Raw genomic sequence first — 15,527 nt, 5'->3', positions numbered from 1 at the left:
GCAGGTCAGGGGGCATTCCCCAAATTTAGGTGCACTGTTAAAAGAATAGGTCCATGTATGTGCCCAGATGCCATTGGCTGCATGCCAGCAATTACACCAGGTTGCAGCAGGCAAAAGGCCTTGCGTCCAAAGTTGGGCGCATTGATCCACGCTAAGTGCCGTTCTGTAAAGGTGCTTAATACTAAGCAATATTTAAAGAACTGGCACTTGGCGCAGACCTTTTCGGCGCCTATCTTTAGGCTCGATTTATTCCACCCTTTGGAGTGTAGGAATAGCCTAATGGTTACAACATCAGGCAGCAAGCCTAGGAAGCCCAGTTCAAATCCCACTACAGCAACCAATGACCTTGGGCAAGTCACATAACTCATGGGCGTCGGAACAGGGGTGGCCACAGGAGCCATGCCCCCCCCCCTAAAGATTGGCGGTACGTCAGATGAGATGGCTCTCCTGCCTCTTCCATCCACCTCCTCCCTGACTGCTGTCGTTATAAATCTTCGGACAGTGGCAACGAATGAGCATGCTACCGTCGGCGTGTCCCGGGGCAGGCTGGCGGCAGTGGGCTCACTTGTTTCCACCGCCCAACGATTTAAAATGAGAGCAGCGGGGGAGGAGGCAGGTAGGGGGAGGCAGGAGCCGGAGGGAGAAGTCTAGTGCGGAGTTTTGGCCCCCCAAACAAAAAGTGTTCCACTGCCTATGATGTAACCTTCCGTTACCTCAGATCACACTTCAATTGTGAACCCTTCAGAGACAGGGAGGTGCCTAATGTAACTCACCATAAAAGAAATATATATGTGGCCTGCCCTAACACCAGGATTCACCCATTGCTCAAGTTCAGATATTATGTAGTGCTTCTGAGTACTATACACATGTGTAAAATAGAAACATGATGGCAGATAAAAAACAAATAGCCCATCCAGTCTGCCCATCCGCAGCAGCCATTATCTCTTCCTCTCTAAGAGATCCCACGTGCCTGTCCCACATCTTGTTGAAATCAGACAGTCTTGGTCTCCACTACCACTCTTTCTGTAAAAAAGTATTTCCTTAGATTATTTCTGAGCCTGTCACCTCTTAACTTCATCTTATGCCCTCTCATTCCAGAGCTTCCTTTCAACTGAGACTCAACTCGTGCGCATTTACGCCACATAGGTATTTAAACATCTCTATCGTAACTCCCCTCTCCCGCCTTTCGTCCAAACTATACAGATGGAGATCTTTAAGTCTGTCTCCATATGCCTTATGATGAAGACCACACACCATTTTAGTAGCCTTCGAACACAAGAACATAAGAATTGCTGCTGCGGGGGAGTGGCCAAGATGGCGGCGCTAACCTGGCAGCAGTAAGAATGCTCCCCGTGCTGTATTTTATACTAACTACACAGAATGCCGCACACCAAACGGAAGGGTAGTGTGAGGGCGCCTACCTCCTCAACTCCCTCGACTGCCTTTGTTCAACGCACTTTGGAGCAATGTCTGCCAGGAGTTTGCTTCTCTACGGGCGAGTTAAGCCCCGCTCCGTTCCCGAGGGGAGAAGACTCGGTAATGCTGGGGCAGGAGATCTCTCTCTCTCTCTCGCCTCCACCGGTAGTCCCACCTCCTTGACCGGCTGATGCGGCTGCCCAGGAAGTGGAAGGAAGGGAAGCCGAAGCTGCACCTGACCTGTCCATAGAGGAAGGATCCTCAGCAGATGAGCTTCTGCCGATGCGGAACAGCTTAGGGGGTTCTACCCCTGCGACGGAGGACATTCTAACAACTATCCTCAAGATGCTCCAGAAGTTGGATGCGACTACAACGAAAACGGTATTGGAAGTAAAGGCTCTTGGAGCAAAGTTAGATACTATCACAAAAAATTCTGAGCAAACAAATTTGGAAACTAAGAACTCCATTGAAAAACTTCAAATTGAGGTACAATCATTGCAAGAATATAAAGGTCTTGCAATAAAGGACAGTACATTAATACAACGTAAAATAGAAAATATTGAAAATTTCAACAGACGTCTTAATGTCAGAATTTTGAACTTCCCGAGGACCCCTGGGATTTCTTCATATGATCTCTTTAAAAAATATTTGGTAGAGATATTGAAATATTCTCCTGAGTTTATACCTCCTTTGAATAAAATTTATTACCTACCTACTGCGATAAAAAATTTTTCCAGGAGATACAGGAAGGGAAAGAAGAGAAAAATACTCAACCTCAACTTGACTTGAAAGAAATATCTGAAATATTAGAAGAATCTATCACTGAATCTACATTAAAGACAACACTATTAATATCATTTGTTTTCCAACAAGATCTGGATTCATTCATGAAATTATACTTTAAATTTTCCAAAAGTCTGTTTTATGGGAAAAGAATATGGGCATATTTAGACGTGACTAAAATTACCCAGGAGAGAAGGAAACAATTTTTGTCCTTAAGGCAAGAGGTTATATCTTTGGGAGCAACTTTCCTTCTAGTTTACCCTTGTAAGTGTATAGTGAAAAATGCTCAACATAAATATGTATTTTTTCTGCCAGATCAATTAAAATCTTTTCTGGAGCTAAAAAAGATAGTTTGATAGAGTTGACACCAGAATAAGAAATATTTAGCAAACTTGCCTTAAGGCCTTTCCTTTTCATGTTTTCTTTATGTTGAAGAAAAATACTTCTCTTTATTCTGGGGGTCTAAGGAAGCGATTATAATTGCCTTAATATCAAATCTTTGATTTAATGTTATATTTTGACTGTATTCTGCTGTATTGCTTTAACAAGAAGTTTGTTTCTTGTAATGTTTTTGAAAAATGATAAATAAAAAAAAAAAAAGAATTGCTGCTGCTGGGTCAGACCAGTGGTCCATCGTGCCCAGCAGTCCGCTCACGCGGCAGCCCTTAGGTCAAAGGCCAGAGCCCTGAGTCTAGCCTTATTTGCATACGTTATGGTTCAGCAGGAACTTGTCTAACCTTGTCTTGAATCCCTGGTGGGTGTTTTCCCCTCTAACAGCCTCCAGTTTTCTACCACTCTCTGGGTGAAGAAGAACTTCCTTACGTTCGTATGGAATCCTTCCCCTTTTAACTTTAGAGAGTGGCCTCTCATCCTCTCTACCTTGGAGAGGGTGAACAACCTGTCTTTATCTACTAAGTCTATTCCCATCATTATCTTGAATGTTTCGATCATGTCTTTTCAAGGGAGAAGAGGCCCAGTTTCTCTAATCTCTCACTGTACGGCAACTCCTCCAGTTCCTTAACCATTTTAGTCGCTCTTCTCTGGACCCTTTCGAGTAGTACTGTGTCTGTCACGCAGTATTCCAGGTGGGGGCATACCATGGCCCGGTACAGCGGCATGATAACCTTCTCCGATCTGTTTGTGATCCTCTTCTTAACCATTCCTAGCATTCTGTTCACCCTTTTCGCCGCCGCCACACATTGCACAGATGGCTTCATTGACTTGTCGACCAGTACTCCCAAGTCTCTTTCCTGCGGGGTCTCTCCAAGTACTGCACCAGACATCCTGTATTCGTGTATAAGATTTTTCTTACCGACATACATCACCTTACACTTATCCACATTAAACCTCATTTGCCATGTCGCGACCAATTTCTTGAGTGTGTTTATGTCACATTGCAGGTCTTCACAATCCTGCGTCCTCACTACTCTGAATAACTTTGTATCGTCTGCAAATTTAATCACCTCGCTCGTCGTACCAATTTCCAGATTGTTTATAAATATGTTGAAGAGCACGGGTCCAAGCACCGAACCCTGCAGCACTCCACTCATGATGCTTTTCCAGTCCAAGCATTGTCCATTTACCCCCACTCTTTGTTTCCTATCCGCCAACCAGTTTTTAATCCATGTGAGTATTTCACTGTTGATTCCATGGCTCGCAATTTTTCAAAGTTGTTCATGTGGGACCTTGTCAAATGCCTTCTGAAAATCCAGATCACCCTTGTCTATCTGCCTGTTTACTCCCTCGAAGAAGTGCAACAAGTTCATCATGCAAGATCTTCCTTTGCTGAAGCCGTGCTGGCTGGTCCTCATCAGATTGTGTCTGTCTAGGTGATCAATGATGCAGTCCTTTATCAGCGCCTCTACCATCTTTCCTGGTACCGAGGCCAGACTCACCGGTCTGTAGTTTCCCAGTTTGCCCTTCGAACTTTTCTTGAAGATCGGCGTAACATTCGCCACTTTCCAATCTTCCAGAATCCTTCCCGATTTGATCGACAGATCGGCTATTAGTTGGACCAACTTCATCCTTTTTATATCTTTTTGAAGGTGCGGTCTCCAGAATTGTACACAATATTCCAAATGAAGTCTCAACAGAGTAATACAGGGGCATCAATACCTCCTTTTTCCTATTGGCCATACCTCTTCCTATGCTCCCTAGCATTCTTCCATCTTTCACCATCACCTTTTCAACCTCTTTGGCCGCCTTAAGATCATCAACACCTAAGTCCCTCTTTTCTGTCATGCACATAAGTTTACCTTCTAAACTGTACTGTTCCTTCAAGTTTTTTCAGCCCAAATGCATGGCCTTACATTTCGTAGCATTAAATTTTAGCTGTCAAATTTCAGATCATTCTTCAAGCTTCGCTAGGTCTTTCTTCATGTTATTCACACCCTCTGCGGTGTCTACTTTATTGCAGATTTTGGTATCATCCACAAAGAGGCAAATCTTACCTGACAGCCCTTCTGCAATATCACTTATAAAAATGTTAAAAAGATCAGGCCCAAGAACAGAACCTTGAGGCACACCACTAGTAACATCCCTTTCCTCAGAGCGATCTCCATCGATCACTACCCTCTGTCATCTTCCACTCAACCAGTTCCTGACCCAGCCTGTCACTTTGGGGCCCATCCGTAAGGCACGCAGTTTATTTATTAGACGTCTGTGTGGAACACTGTCAAAGGCTGTGCTAAAATCTAAATACACCACATCTAGCGCACTCCCTCTATCCAATTCTCTGATCACCCATTCAAAGAAATTGATCAGATTTGTCTGACAAGACCTACCTTTAGTAGTTAATCCATGTTGCCTCCGGTCTTGTAATCTACCGGATTCCAGCAACTTCACCATTTGATGTTTTAAAAGCATTTCCATGAATTTGCTTACCACAGAAGTCAGAATTACCAGCCTGTCTATCTCTATCTCTTCCTTACTTCCACTTTTGTGTAGAGTAGTGGTTCCCAACCCTGTCCTGGAGAACCACTAGCCAGTCGAGTTTTCGGGGTAGCCGAAATGAATATGCATGGGGCAGATCTGCACTCCTATCATCTTCATTACATGCAAATCTCTTTCATGCATATTCATTAGGGCTATCCCGAAAAAGCGACTGGCTAGTGGTCCTTCAGGACCGGGTTGGTGACTACTGGTGTAGAGGGACCACATCCACCCTTCTCCAGTCATTCAGTACCATTCCCAACTCTAGACACTCATTGAAAAGGTCAGTCAGCGGAGCCATCAGAACTTCTCTAAGTTCCTTCTGCAATCTTGGATGTACCCCATTCGGCCCCATCGCTTTGTCTACCTTTATTTTAGCTAGCTCCTCACAAACACAACCCTCTGAAAATCGATCAGTGTTTACCACTACTCCATCCCTATTCGCATTTGTCTTCTGCGGTCCCACTACAGGTGCTTCAGCCGTAAACACGGAACAGAAATATTTGTTAAGCAAATCAGTCTTTTCTTTATCAGCTTCTACATATTTCTCCCCTTCACTTTTGAGTCTCACAATGCCACTTCTTCCTCTCACTGATATATCTAAAAAATGTTTTGTCTTCCCGTTTTATTGTGTAGTCCTGTGAAACTTGCACATTGGTAAGGTATCTTTCAGCTAAGCATTAGTGATGACATCACAGTAGGCATAAATTCTGATTGTAGCAGTTCTCTGGGTCTGAGTAGAAAGAACCGTCATATCAGCCATCATGCTGTGGCTTTCTTCAGGGTCTGCTGTGAAGTCTGCAGTGTGTCTTTATATATAGTAGGCCCACGGACCTGATTGAGAACAAGGCAGTCTGTTGGTCGTGAATTTGAATTTTGGCGGGAAAGTTCACTGGACATCCAAGTTTGAATGTTGAATACTGGTGGTGGTCCCACTTTTAAATTCTGTCAGAAAAGAGGCGGGAACTTTTGAGGGAGGAAGAAGGCGTTTATCCTCGGCCCCAGTTCTTTTTGCGCAACGTTTTTTTGGATGAGAGGTTGCCATGCTTTTTTCATGGAGAGCCCTTTATCTACATAAATTCTGTCAATTAAAGATGTACAAGCCGAAAGCCCTTCTAGTCAGAACTGCCAAGTTACCCATTCCAGGAGGGAGACTTTCTTGGCCAGTGCTGGACTTCTGCCAACCTCATCCTGGTGCATTATGGGACCTGTAGCAGTGATTTCAATGGATAGAATCATGGACTACAAATACCACGTTGCTTTGGTATATAAATGTAAAACCAGGACTGGACAAATAAAAAATCTCTCTCCTGTAATGGGTAACTTGGCGGTTCTGCTTCCAGCTTCTTCGTTAGAAAGGGAATCTTCCACATCTTCACAAGATGTTCCATAACCTTCTAAGTCCTGTACACTTCCAGAGCATTGCAAACTGTATGGATGAGTGTAATCATAGATTTCCAGCTTGGTTCTGCTTTCATGAAGCTTAATTTGTGCAATGTAGGTAACAGAGGAGGCCGATGCTGGAAGCGGAAAGCTACTTAGTGACATGGGATTCCTACAGTGTCAAGTAACTGACAAAGAAAATAAGTACTATTTCTGAATAAATCCTAAGAGAATTGGTGTGGCAGCTGTGTTAGTCCACTCGTAAAGATAACATGTAGAAATTAAACAAAAAGAATCCAAGTGATACCTTTTTTATTGGACTAACTAGAGCACAGATTAACTTTCTAGCTGAATATTAATTAGCATTCTATAGCACTGAAAGGCGTACGCAGCGCTGTACATTAAATATTCAGTAGATGGTCCCTGCTCAGAAGAGCTTACGATCTAATTAGGACAGACAGGGCTTCTCAGGGTCGGGGAGTTTCTGGTAGAAGGAATGATACAATGGGTATAGGTATCTGACAGGTATCAAAGAAGTGGGCTTTTAGTTTAGATTTGAATACTGCGAGAGACGGAGAGATGGACCATGACGTATTGACTGGCAGATCAGAGATAGGAAAAAGAAGACGGCTATCGGTATATAAGAGTAAAACATCAAAGTATTCAAATGACAGTCTTACAGGAAGAGGGAGGGGAGGGTAGGAGACAAGGAAAAAAAAAGGAAGGGTGATATGAAGGTGTCAGAGTAGTGAAAATGATGTTTTGTAATGCAAAAGAAAATCAGTGTCTTTGTTAAGTCTTGTCTGGTAGGTTTCAAAATGTTTTTATCATTTTGGTCTCAAAGGTCTTGCGTTCCTGAATTATCTTAACATTTCATTTTAATATTCTCACCATAAAATCATTGATGCAGTGTTCTGGTTTTCTGAAATGTTGTCCCACGGAAGTGATATCCTGGTTGGCATTGCAATTTTTAGTATGACATCTGTGTACATTAACCCTAGAAGGCAACACTTCTCTACCTACCCTCATTCCCCCTTTAGCTATCTTAATTTCACACTTTGTACCTGTCACACTTCACAGATGAACAATCCAAATGTTAACCAGCAAGTCAGGGAGTGGTTTTCAATCTGTTTTGCCACATTTTGACAAGCTGAAGGTTTTCAAAAGGGTTTGCACATTTTTGACAGAAGATACTACCCTTGTTTTGTTTATGCAGCCATGTTCAAGGCCCTGCTCAATACTCTCCTTTACTTTTGTTTCCTGACCTTCCTGCACTTCAGGTTGGGCTCCTAGAAACTGTGACCTCAGTCTATTGACTATACCTTCTGGCTTTCTTCCACCGGTGCTGAAGGAGCCCCAACAAATTTTGTGTACATAGGTGTTACAATTCAAATTCAGCATGAAAATGATAGGAGGCTTGCGCCAGAAGACGTATGAGGAGAGACTGGAAGCCCTGAATATATATACCCTAGAGGAAAGGAGAGACAGGGGAGATATGATTCAGACATTCAAATACTTGAAGGGTATTAACATAGAACAAAATATTTTCCAGAGAAAGGAAAATGGTAAAACCAGAGGACATAATTTGAGGTTGAGGGGTGGTAGATTCAGGGGCAATGTTAGGAAATTCTACTTTACGGAGAGGGTAGTGGATGCCTGGAATGCGCTCCCGAGAGAGGTGGTGGAGAGTAAAACTGTGACTGAGTTCAAAGAAGCGTGGGATGAACACAGAAGATTTAGAATCAGAAAAAATAATATTAAATATTGAACTAAGGCCAGTACTGGGCAGACTTGCATGGTCTATGTCTGTATATGGCCGTTTGGTGGAGGATGGGCTAGAGAGGGCTTCAGTGGTTGGGAGGGTGTAGATGGGCTGGAGTAAGTCTTAACAGAGATTTCGGCAGTTGGAACCCAAGCACAGTACCGGGTAAAGCTTTGGATTCTTGCCCAGAAATAGCTAAAAAGAGAAAATTTAAAAATTTAAATTGAATCAGGTAGGGCAGACTGGATGAACCATTCGTGTCTTTATTTGCCGTCATCTACTATGTTATGTTACTATGAGATTGTTCAAGCCTTCCTAAATTTAATTGGCTTTTTTCTTTCAGAAACAGGGTATAAATCTGATTGACTTTGATTTCTCCCTTTGGAGAGCCCATAAAATTTGATTGACGTGTATTGGCTCTCCCCAGACATAGAAAGCATTAATATATATTTGCTTATTACATGGCTTTTTCTCATGTCTGTTATTTGTATTCACAGAAAGGAGTCTCTAGCCCAGTCATGTGGGAGAGAGAATCCATTCTGGCAATTCTTTTGGCCCCGCTGTTCAAGTCTCCCGGCTTGGCTTGAACAAGATTAAAAATCTGGGAATCATTCTAGATACATCTTTAAAATTCCGTAGACATATCTCTCCAGTTGTTAAGACTGCATTTTTTTTCAGATCAGGATGGTCCTAAAATTACGAGATCTGTTGTCATAGAAATTTAGACTGGTTATGCAAAGCTATGTTTTGCCGCACTTAGACTATTGCAGTTCTCTTCTTTGTGGCTTCCCAAAAAACTCTTTAAAGGCTCTGCTAGTGGCTCAGAACACTGCTGCAAAGTAATAGCCAGATCGCCTCGCTATTCACATGTCACACCTGTACTCGCTGAACTCTCTTGGTTGCCAGTTACATTGTCAATAAAATTCAAGATATTGACCTTGGTATTTAAATCTGTTCATGACTTGTTGCCTAAGGTGATTGCCTCTTTATTGCCGACATATGTACCTGGTCGTCCTTTGATATCACAAGTTAGAGACCTCTTGGTTGTTCTCTGACTTCATTCAGTCACTAAAGTTATAAATCGCTCCTGAATGTTTCAGTTGGCCGGACCTTTATTATGGAATTCAATTCCAGATTCCATTTGTTTCATTTCTGATTTCTTAGTATTCCGGAAAAGCTTGAAAGCTTATTTTTTTCCGATTGGCCTTTTCACAACTGGATAAAGTGTAATTTGTCAGTCATTTCTAAGGCACAGGCCTCAGGTTGTAAGAAGTATGCTGTATTTTAGTGTGATTTGTTGAGTTTTGTTTTAATTATGCATGTATTGCTGTTACCCACATAGATGCTGGATATGTGGGTTATAAGTGTTTTAAATAAATAAATAAATACCTAGAATTTAAAGTAGCTGCACAGGAATGGGGATTGCCAGAATACCACAAAACCCGGATGTCTCAATCCATTCTTCTTTTTCTGGAGCCATATGATAACCCTAGTGGCACTGGGGATGGAGGAGATTCATTGAGAGGATGGGTAGGAATGGAATGGATCTTAGAGAGTATGCAAGAGTATAGAGAGTATGCAACTCTAAATTTAAAGTAGTCCTATCCTAACCTCCCAAACCACATACACCCCCACTGACCTGTTTCTAAACCAGGGTCTGTGGGAAGAGGAACCATTCCACCCACTATGGTTCTGATGGTCCCGAATCCTTTCCGAGTTCCCACTAGAATGCGTTTACAGAACATCTAGGCTTTGAGTTTAGTCGATTCCCTCTTACTCATGTCAGGGAAATTCTCTTCTATCTCCATAAACTGTTCCTCCCTCTCTAAATGTGAAGACAAATGCTTCCCCTGGGCAGATTCTAAATAAACCTTTTCTAATGGCTTCTCTTTCCAAGTTAGCTCTTGCCTTGGAGCTTTCCTTTTGCCAGCTCTGTTACTTCCTAGTGCAGAACTTTTATGACGTAGACTGCAGGGGTGTCAAAGTCCCTCCTCGAGGGCCTGAATCCAGTCGGGTTTTCTGGATTTCCCCAATGAATATGCATTGAAAGCAGTGCATGCAAATAGATCTCATGCAGATTCATTGGGGAAATCCTGAAAACCCGACTGGATTCTGGCCCTCGAGGACCGACTTTGACACCTGTGACGTAGAGGCACAGGAGCAAGATTTTTCCCACAGTGTTCTAAAGCTTCTCTGAGGTTCCCTTCCTTCAGGGTTTGCGGCTGCCTCCTAGGGTGAACAGGTGTGGCTAATTTATCCCAGTAAGGCTTCTGCTGTGCTCTGCCTCCAGGGGCAACCAAAGGCTGTGCTCTCAGAATGCCTGTCTCTCCCAGTTACACCCCTTTCTTTAACCCTTTTATTGTCAGCTAATCCTGCCTGGAGGTTAATGTGTGCTTCTGTAGCCTATTAATAAAAGGAATGATAGGGAATAGTGGCAGGAATCCCATTCCTCACTGCAGTATCCCCTATTAACTGCACTCCTTGTCTTTAGCACTAGTGACCCTGGGCAAGTCACTTAACACTCCATTAGAATGAGTACGGCACGTAAACGATCCTACAGCCATTTCCTACCTCATCTCTGGAACCAACTACCCACACAGATCAGGTCACTAGACTCACTAATGACCTTCCATAGAGCAGTAAAGACCTTCCTCAATATACTTCTCCTTGTCTCTTCGCTATGACCAGTCAGGTCTCTAGAATAAGATCTGTGATTGTCTACTGTAACCTATTGTTTCATAACTAGTCTGTTTTCAAACAATTGTGAATGTCAATTTGTAACCCGTTCTGAGCTTCTGGGAGAACGGGATAGAAATCAAAATAAATAAATAAATAAATAGTGACAGGCTTACAGGATCTGTTCCTTTTCCTAGGAACAGGGACAGTCTTGACCATTACTGGGTAAAAGTAAAACAAACACAAAGGCACTATCAACCTGGTGTTTTGTTGAGTCTGAGAGGAGAAACCTTGTTACATGGATAATATATTTTAACTAGTGTTTTAGCCCATTACATTAACAGGTGCTAGGTGCCCTTTCCTATGTCCTTAGTGCCACCTCCTATGTCCTTAGTGCCCCCAGTGCCTCCTTCCCATGTCCTTAGTACTCCTTCCTACATCCTTAGTGCCCCCCGTGTCTTTTTCCCATGTCCTTAGTGCCCCCAGTGCCTCTGTCCTGTGTCCTTAGTGCCCTCAGTTCCCCTTCCTATGCCCTTAATGCCCCCAGTGCCTCCTTCCTATGTCCCCCTCACTACCTTCCAGAATTTGTCCCCCCACCCTCCCCCCCAAAGCCAACCTGCCTGCCTGCCTCCCTCCCTCCCTCCCACCCCCTTTGCAGTAGAACCCTTGAGCAGCATCTTTCCATTTCTACCCCCCCCCATCCCCCCGTACAGTAGAAGCCGGTATTTTTCTATCCCTCCCTCCCATCCCCCTGTGCAGTAGAACTGTTGTTCCCCCCCCTCCCCCTGCCACTAACGCCGCCGTGCAGCCGACCCCACTGGCCCTCCCATCTGACCCTCCCACCGCAAGATGACATACAAAACTCCCAACTCCACCATCATCCGCAGAACTCTAAACACGCTACTTCGCGGCCTTCTACTGCCCATGATTTCCTCTGCCGCGTCTCAGGGACGCGGCAGAGGAAATCAGGGCATTAGAAGGCCGCGAAGCAGCGTGTTTACAGTGCTGCAGACGCTGCTGGAGTCTGGAGGTTTTTGGTCGTCTCGCAGTGGGAGACTCCTATGGGAGGGTCAACAGGAGTTCAGGTGCAGCGAGGAGGGGTGGGGGAGTGCGCCGACAAAGAACTTACTTATTGAGGGGGGATTCGCGCCGGGCAAGACCACAGGGACCTTTGTATGCGCGCATGCGCACTCCTGCCGGCCACGGACCTACTGATCACGAATCATGCAGGTAAGAGTGCGCGTGCGCGCTTAGCGTTTTATTATAGTAGATATATATGAACATTTGAAGAGTTTTCCTTTCAACAAGCTAACTCAAAAAAGGTTTTTAAAAGTGTTTTAATGCTTTAAAATTTGATTCCAGTCGTATATGATTGGGAAGTTGGTTCCGTAGTGAAGGTGGCAAATAGAAAAATGCCTTTGAAGAGGGTCTCCCGTCTAGTCCACCTAACTGAGAGAATAACCAGTCTGTTGTCCCAAAATGATCTTAAAGTGCATTTAGGTGTGTAAGGAATAGTTAAAGAATTCATATACCCCAGATGTGAAGTATTTAAAGATTTGATGAGTTAATTTAAGTAAGGACACCAACAAGTTCAAGAAAGGAATAAAGATGATACTCTTCCCAGAACACTTTACCACTAAGGTGCGCTAGCGTTTTTAGCGTGCGCTGCATTGCCACACGTGCTAACCTCGCGCTACACGCCAAGAACTAATGCCAGCTCAATGCTGGCGTTAGCGTCTAGCGCGCACGGCAATGCAGCGCACGCTAAAACCACTAGTATAGCTTAGTAAAAGGAGCCCTTAAGGGGAATAGCAACATGGAGGAAACAGCAGGCTTCCCCCACTTGGAACACGAAAGGGTGAACTCACAAATAATACAAGGAAAGATGAGTATATGACAATAATTATTATAGTATATATATATATATATAGACCGTATAAATAGGTAAGATACACATATATTTAGCTCAAGTATCGTAGCACCATTACTGAAGCTCATGCAAACCGCCCAGAATTAACTCCCCAGTCATTAGTAACAGTATAGAAGCTTCCAATAAACAATTGTAAATTGAATCCTACAGGATATCGGGAACAAGTGATATTGCAAATAAAGAAGAGTAACGTGATCATATTTGTCTTTATGTCCTAAAAGTTTCATCGCTGTATTCTGTAGAGTCTGAAGTCGTCTCATATTAAATGAGGAAATACCGACATAAAACAATATTGCAATAATTGAGGGTGGACGTAAAGAAGGCGTGTAATAATAATGATAATGCACCGCTGTGGAGGCATTTGCATGTGACACATCTTGTTATTTATTAATGAACGTTGCAGAAGATTTTTCACAACCATGGTGAAATACTGTCAGACACATCTAACGCATGCAATAGGGCCTTAATTGCCCTTTAGCTCCTGCTGTTGTCATAAAGAGTCTCAGTAAATTAATCTCTCTGACTATAATTTATCTTTCACCATCTAAATCCATAAGGTGATGTTGCATTCTGGTTATTAATTACACAGATGCACTTTGTACAGGTAACAGTGTTTTGGACACTCATAAACTGCTAGGCAGCCATGTGTTCTCAAAGTGCTGTGCAAAAATGCATTTGCTTGGAAAAAAAAATGTTACCTGATATCAAATCCTGCACTGGATTTCACATGGCCTGTGGAGGACCAAGTTTTCCAGATGTAACAGCAAAAGATAATGTGCAGTGCGTATACTGCTGTGAGTATTTTCCCCCTGGCTGTTTCTTATGTTATCGGTCCATGTCCGGTGATAGCGGACATCTTAAATGAGTGCATGATCTGGGTTGTGCTTTTCAGCTACCCGCGGCTACTCGGACTTCTGAGCTGCACTTTGTGTGATCTCTTGTTCCTGTTTGAGCCTCCTGCACCTGCTTTCTGCAGGGGAAAATCAAAGGGAGTCACAGGCATTCTGGCACCAGTAGCTCATGTCAAGGCTTCTTGTAACTTCTGGAATTAGACCCAATTAGAAGCCAAGGTGATTCTTGGATTTTCTGAAGGGGTGTTCCTGATTAGAGTGAGAAGCCCTGGTCTACATGAGCAAAACTATGGATTCTATGGATGAGAGGGGAGATAAAACATCCTCCCACTGTAATATCTGAAATGAGGTTGGGGAAGGGATGAGGGGTATGGTTAAATACATCCATGTTTACTAACCCTTAAATTGATACTTTACAAATCTCCTTCCTTTATTGACAGAGTCTTAATACCCTATTCCCCCACCCGATCACTTAGATCTAATGATCAACATTTGCTGGTTGTTCCCTTTTTCAAATTCATTAACACACGGAGACGATGTATTTTTTCAGTTGTCGCTCCACAATTGTGGAACTCCCTTCCAATACACATAAGGGAAGAACGTCTCATTGATAGGTTTAAAAGCAAGTTAAAATTCTTTCTTTTTAAAGATGCTTTTGACTGCTAGCTTTTTATAGTTAGGTCTCACCTTTTAATTCCAACCTTTTTTTTTTTAATCCCTCTCTATTGTTATATCCGTTACCCGTCTCATTTCCATTGTATTTCTTCCCCCACTTCCCTTTTGGTCCTGTTTATCTTAAGTGTTGTGTCTATGTTATTTGTTTTGAACCCTTGTATTTGTTGATGTATTATTTTAAATTTTTAGACTTGTTCATCGCTTTGTATTACGATTAAGCGATTCATCAAATTTTAAATAAACTTGAAACTTGGGTGGCTTGAAACAGGGAGTTTCCTTAGAGAGAAAAATTGTTGACGATATTGATGAAATTTTTTTTTTTATAAATCTGATAAACTATCAAGAAAACTTGTGTAATGAGTGCCTACTATTACGTGGTACATTTTCAAAAACTGATAGACTTGCTTAAAATGCCCTGTGTAGCTTATATTAGGCCCAAGTTATAGCCATATACAAAAGGTATTATGTAGATTTTGCAGTAGGTAAGGAAAAGCGCATTTGTTCAATTTATTCACAGATTGTGTACTTGACAATCATGTCAAGTACACAATCTCTATATGTCAATGTACATGTCTCTATATGCTAAGCTCTGAGATTCATCATATAACTAGCACTCTTATAATAGATAGTAATGGGAGTTATTCCATACAATCGAGTGTTAAGGAATAGTCCCTTAAGATATAACGCCCTTCAAAGATTTAACGATTCTCAGAAACACCACTTTGTGTTCAATAAATTTTCATTACACAAAAGCTTTATGTATTGCCTTGTCATTGGATCAATAATTATCCTCTATAATAAAACTCTTACCTGCGCATGCACAGTTGAAATGGCGTGATCCCTGCCGCCGTGGATATGTGCTTCCGTGCTGTGTTCCATTTGCAGCGGCTTGCAGCAGTGAGAGCAACGGCAGGAGGGTGTCCTTCAAAGTGCTGCGAGGCATCCGGCTGCTACTGCTGCATAGGGAAGTAGAGGGGGAAAGGGAAAAGGGGCTGCTTTGGGGGAGGGGTGTGCTGGGGGGCAGGCAGCAATCTTGGTTTGCTTGGGGGGGAGGGGGGGAGAGAGATAGGCAGGGGGCCAGGGAAAGAGACAGACAGAAAGAAAGAAAGACAGACAGACA

The 15,527-nt window shown here is 42.9% G+C and overlaps 1 protein-coding gene across 5 annotated transcripts in view; it reads left to right on the top strand.

Annotated features, from left to right (window-relative positions):
* KALRN (kalirin RhoGEF kinase) overlaps positions 1–15,527 on the top strand; it is a 1,310,049-nt gene that overhangs the window by 979,481 nt on the left and 315,041 nt on the right. The window lies entirely within an intron of this gene.

This window comes from Geotrypetes seraphini, chromosome 5 (genome assembly GCF_902459505.1).
Source record: "Geotrypetes seraphini chromosome 5, aGeoSer1.1, whole genome shotgun sequence".
In the NCBI taxonomy this organism is placed as follows: domain Eukaryota; kingdom Metazoa; phylum Chordata; class Amphibia; order Gymnophiona; family Dermophiidae; genus Geotrypetes; species Geotrypetes seraphini.
Note: the sequence above shows the minus strand (reverse complement) of the source record. Positions and strands in the feature narration are given on the sequence as shown.